Source organism: Lagopus muta, chromosome 1 (assembly GCF_023343835.1).
Source record: "Lagopus muta isolate bLagMut1 chromosome 1, bLagMut1 primary, whole genome shotgun sequence".
Classification (NCBI taxonomy): domain Eukaryota; kingdom Metazoa; phylum Chordata; class Aves; order Galliformes; family Phasianidae; genus Lagopus; species Lagopus muta.
The window spans coordinates 32,073,591-32,079,241 of NC_064433.1; positions in this window are offsets into that span (position 1 = coordinate 32,073,591).

Here is a 5,651-nt window from a genome sequence, read left to right on the forward strand (position 1 = left end):
AACTCAGTTACCAGTAGCTTTAGGCATAATATCCCACTGCATTATACCACTAATAATCCTTAGTATCTTAGAAACTTTTTATGGTCTTGCTCTGCGCTGTTGTTGCAACCAGTGTTCATGCTTGCTGTTGAATTAGGCCTGCATCACATCACAGTAGCAGCAGAATTAACTTTAGAAAGTTAGAAAGGTCTTAAGATCCACCAAGGGAACTATTACTTACACAATGGAAACATTAATCTCTTGTCAGTTGACAAAGCTGGTCCTGCAATTGTCACCTTAATGTGCTTTCTTTCATTCCATGTTAAAGAAAAGGAGAAATTTACTTGTTCCAAATGTGCTTTATTATTACAGGGTCAAGTATTGTTCCCAAATATTTCTGGAAATATTCCTGAGAAATAACATTCTTTCTTAGTCAAGAGTTAACTTTTACTTTAACTCATGAGAAAAAAATACCCACTTGGAAGGTTTTCTGAAATAAGCTATTCAAGTATAGCATGGCTTACAAGAACTGTTTCTTTGGTTCTTGATGACATTAATAACTGAAAATAGAAAATTAAATGAATACAGAGAAATCCTTATTCATTAAATTAATATTTGCTCGTATCATTCTGTATTTTAAAGAATATTTGATTATATGAATTGTGTCTACACCCATGATAAGTTATCCTGCGTAATTATCGCTGCCAACAATCTGTGATCATTTGCTTAAAGTTATCTTTCAATCAATATCTCAAAGATGATTTCTATGATAAAGTACCTATGGTCAAGAGCTGCAGAGTCTACGGACAGATAAAGACTTTCTGGTAAAAGTTTGTTTTTCATCAGGGGTATTTTGAAGACTTTTTTAAATTCTTCCAGCTATCACTTTCCTTTTTATTTAGTGACTCAGAAGAGAGAGAAAGAAACACCACAAGTCATTACTGTGAGTGAAAAAGAAGACTGTTCTTTTGTATTTTTGGAATGTTGGAACTTACATATATTGTGCCTTTGGAAGACTGTATACCTTTTTCTGATTATTTGAAAATATTCAAATGTGGATGGAAAATTTTCTACATGTCTTTTCTTCTCAGCATTATTTTTGAAATTGCATTTTACTCATCCTTCCTTTGGAGTAAATAAAAAATATTCCACTCTTTTACTGAATTATTCAATATTTTCACATAACATATGACAGGAGATTGAAGTCTACCAACTGTTGCCGACAGTTAAAGGTATCGTTATACTATTTTACAGTCCTTTGTAATAACTATGAAAGTGTTTAGGCACATTCCATCATAGCAACGTTTATCTGCAAGAAAATAGTTAGGAACTGAACTTAGCAAATTAGTTTTAACTTGAAAAAATCACTGCTTGAAAGAAGTTGATGGCATATTATGAGGGCTGCTCCAAAAGTAATGCCTCTTAATTAATGATGTAGACTTGCAAGTAAGAGGTGGATGTCTGTGGTATGGCAGTAGAAGCTGCACTTTCCTACCATTAATCTGTTCCATTTTGTTGCCATGTTACAGATGACAGCAGTCTGACATAGAAGTGCGTATGAAGCAAAGGCGTGGAACTGAATTCCTCCATGCAGAAAAAAATGGCATCCACTGATATTCACTGATGACTGCTGAACATTTATGCAGACCACCAGACAGTGGATATGAGCACAGCGAGGTGGTGGGTGGTACCTTTTAGTGGTAACAGCACAGTGACATGAAAGAAAAGTCATATTCCAGATGGCTATGCAGACTTTCATAGTGTGGAATACAGGCTCTTGTTCATTGCTGATGAAAATGCATATCTAACAGTGGTAGCTATGTTGAAAAGTTGTGTTTTGTAGCTGAGAATTTGCTCTACCAAGTATTGTTATTGTGCAAATAATATTATTTGCATATAATTATTATACATTGGCAAATATAAATAAAACACAATCAGAATTAAGTTTTGAGATATGTTTATTGCAAATGAACGACATTATCATAAAAACAAAAAATCTTAAACCAGATGTGGTACTCTCTTCTGAATTAAAATCATTTGTCTAAATTTTCACCAGAATAACTTCATTCCTCCTAAGTATTACAATTTAAGGGAAAAAGTATTTTTCAGTTAATAACAGATTCTTCAGTTATATCTAATCTGGTCTACATCTAGATCAGTAGCCAGCACATAATAACACTTTAAAGGCTTCAGCAAAAATGTCACTGTATAATTGCACTACACCTACACCACACCTGCTGATGTATTTAGTCATGTTTTATGTTCCTCAAATAGAACAGTTTAACAGAAATACCACACAGAAATTTTTACACTCTAATTTGTCATCTTTTTTAGTCTTTTTTTCCTACAATTTTCCTTTCATAACCACAACTGAGCTTACATATTTGTCTTGTTGTTATTGATTATTTCTATAATACCATGTGGAGATTTTGCATTACAGAGAAGGATTATTTTTAAGCAATTTTTGAGAACATTTTCACAATAAACATGAATGCCGTAATATTCTCAGCATCAGAAAACCTTTTTGGAGAGACAGGCAAAGTCGTGCAAAGGCAAATCAAAGATCTGCATAGCATTTGCAAAGGCTGTCAGTATTACTTCTAATACCTTCATTGTTAACACTTCTTTCCAATGAGCTTATATAATACTAATTATATGAAACCTCTCCAGAATCACTCTCTCAAGCCATAATGTTTGATCAATACCATTTAACCTTAGCCCTACTAAATTTAGCACAAGGTCTCTCTCTGATCTGTTTCAAACATAGAGTCTCCCAAATATTTGTCTCCTAGCAAATGATGAGTTTGTTTTAACTCACTCAGTTTGATTCTATGAAGATCAAGGTCAGGATATAAAATGTACAGAACAGTTCTGATGGAATAGGAGGTTAAGAGAATTATACATATATATTTACATATATATATATATATATAATTTGATTACCAACATTAAATTTTGCACTCACTTACAGATTCTTTTTTTGAGTTTAAACTCTTTGTATCACATGTTTGTTAATATATTTAAGTTGTATCAGTTTTTTGGCCATATGGCTCACATTTTCGTCTAAAACTTCTCTGAACTTAGTCCAGAGTGTCAAATTTCGTCTGCAATGAATCAGTTAAAATCTCGTAGATTTTCAGCTTGAATCCAAATTTGGGGATAAGAAACTTTTATTGATTTACATTAAAAAAAATATGTATATCAAATGCAAGTGCAAGTGGTAAATAACTGAACTTTGTCTCAGTTTAACATGGAAATAACTAAAATTTGGTTTGCTCACAGAGGTGAAATAAGAATAGGATCTACAAGAAATCTATGTACAAAGGTCTGTACTAGAAAGTACCAAACACTAAAAAATACTACTATTCAAACATGCATCATGTTATGAGACTTGTTATATTTTCTAAATAATCCTTTCATTGTAAATACTCTTTCAAGAATATATTGCATATAATTGAAGTAATTTGAAGTAATTGTTTCCTATTGATGTAAATAAAAGTGAAAATAGAGCTATGCCATTTGCACTGCCAAAACTATCACTTGATTTGCTTGAAGAAAATCTTGGTCAGATTAGATTTTGCCAAGCTAATTATATTCTATTATTCAGAAATAAATAAAGGGATATTTAGGTTTTGCAGAAATTTGCTCTAGCTGCGGGTGATGGATGAACATTTTTGGCAGCACACAATCAAGTGCATGCAGAAAACCAACCATGATATCAAAAAGATCCATGTAACAGGTTGAAAATTGAGAGAAATCTAAAGTTCTCATCAACCCAAAAGGTTTAAAAAGCCTTTGTAAGATATTTCTAGCTGTGACAGACACATCGTTTTCTGACATTCACTTTTGATCAATCTGTGCAAATAAATTTCAAGGCCAGCAGAAGATCTCCAATGCAAATGACATGACAGCATTTTATACTATAACATTTAAAGGATATATAGCATTTGAATGTACCTGAAATGCAGAAGAACAGGTTCTCCATAGATGTCAGTTTTTCTGATTTTCCTCTCCCAAATGACACTAGCTAAATAAGACCTAAATTAGATTAATATGTTTCTTGTTGCAAAAATGAAATACCAAAACTTAACAGATAACTCAGTCCCCTGAATAGTTTATGGACACAACAGAGCTGGAGAGTGTAAGTCGTGCAAAACCTGTTGATGCCTGTGGCTCCTTCAAGCCAGTTCAAGCTGAATGTTGATACTGGGAGTCCTTATGAGGTATTGATGAAAATCATTTTCCTTTTTCAGGGTATTCCCTTGCAAGCATCAAAGTCAGAAAATATGAAGCAGAGAAGAAAAAGCTTGTTAGAAGCATAGAACAGAACTCAGAACTCATAGAAGGTTGCAATCAGTAATTTATCTTATGCACAAATATGATCTTACTTTCTCCTCTCTTTTCTATCGTTCTCTTTAATCATTAGTCATTTCCTCAGACATCTCTGAGAAAAGTTGCCTAATCATATCAAAAATATTTGCAGCAGAAAAGAATGCTGATATCTGGCAGTGTGCTATTTTCAGAGCTACTATACTTATTCAGTAGAAATAATAAAATTTCATTTGAAATGAGGAAAGAGTTTAAAAATTGAAAGAAAACTTTTAAATAATTTATTCAGATATTTTCTTTTTTGAGAGAACTTCCCCCTCCAGCTACCTTTTCCAAGTTCTTAGCCTGCCCTTTCTGCCTCTGTCTCACTCACTGCACTGTTGTTTCCAGGTGACATTTAGAATGTCTGTAAGCTAAATTTCTACACTAATTTTAATGGGAAAAAAAAAAAATCAAGCATGACATGTGAGTAATTCAGATAGCATTTACTTCACTTTAGGAAACTAAATTCAACTGTTCCTTTGAAAAATTGGGAATATGCCTCCTCCAAACTACCAGCTTTATAATATTATAAATACTGCAAATCTACTTTTAATCATGTCTACAAAAAGACTGTGCTTCCTTTTTCATTACAACAAGGTTCATACAGAACTGTATTGAGACCACTTTAGCAGAATAAATTAATTAGTTCAGTGGAATAATGCAATTATTTACCATACAGTCAAATGTAAAGGCAAAACCCAGACTAATTCCATCTCATTTTTCAGGCACCTAAACAAGGTGGCTAATCACTTTATTCGTATTGGTACTCAAATGAAATATACAGCTTCACCTGGTGATTTAGATCCCTTTTTCTCTCACATCAGACTAACCATAGACCAAGTCTCTTCATTTGTAACTATAATGATAGGCAAGATGAACATGAACCTAAGCACATAGTTAGTACTACAAAATGCCAGCAACTACTGCAGATCACTGGTGGCAAGTATTGAAATAAGAGAAATTTTGGAAAATTAAGGGAGAGAAGGCGTAACAAATGCTATTTGTGGAGTAGTTAGTAGGAAATTGCGTGAGGCATAACAGGAGTTTAACAATATCTCAAAGAAGGATTTTTTGAGAAATGTAAGGGTCAGTGGAAGAACATGAAAATCATGAGAAAGTGAGAAAGAAATGAAGAAAAATGTTGGTCCTATGTTCTGCAAACATGGGAATGTGGTTTGGCATGCATTAGAGGATGAAAGGAGGAAAGAACAGAGTCAGGGCAGAATGCAAGCTTTGAGAACAAGGAATGTGACTATCAGCACAGAGAAGTAAGAATATAAGAAGCTGGAATTTGAAAAATT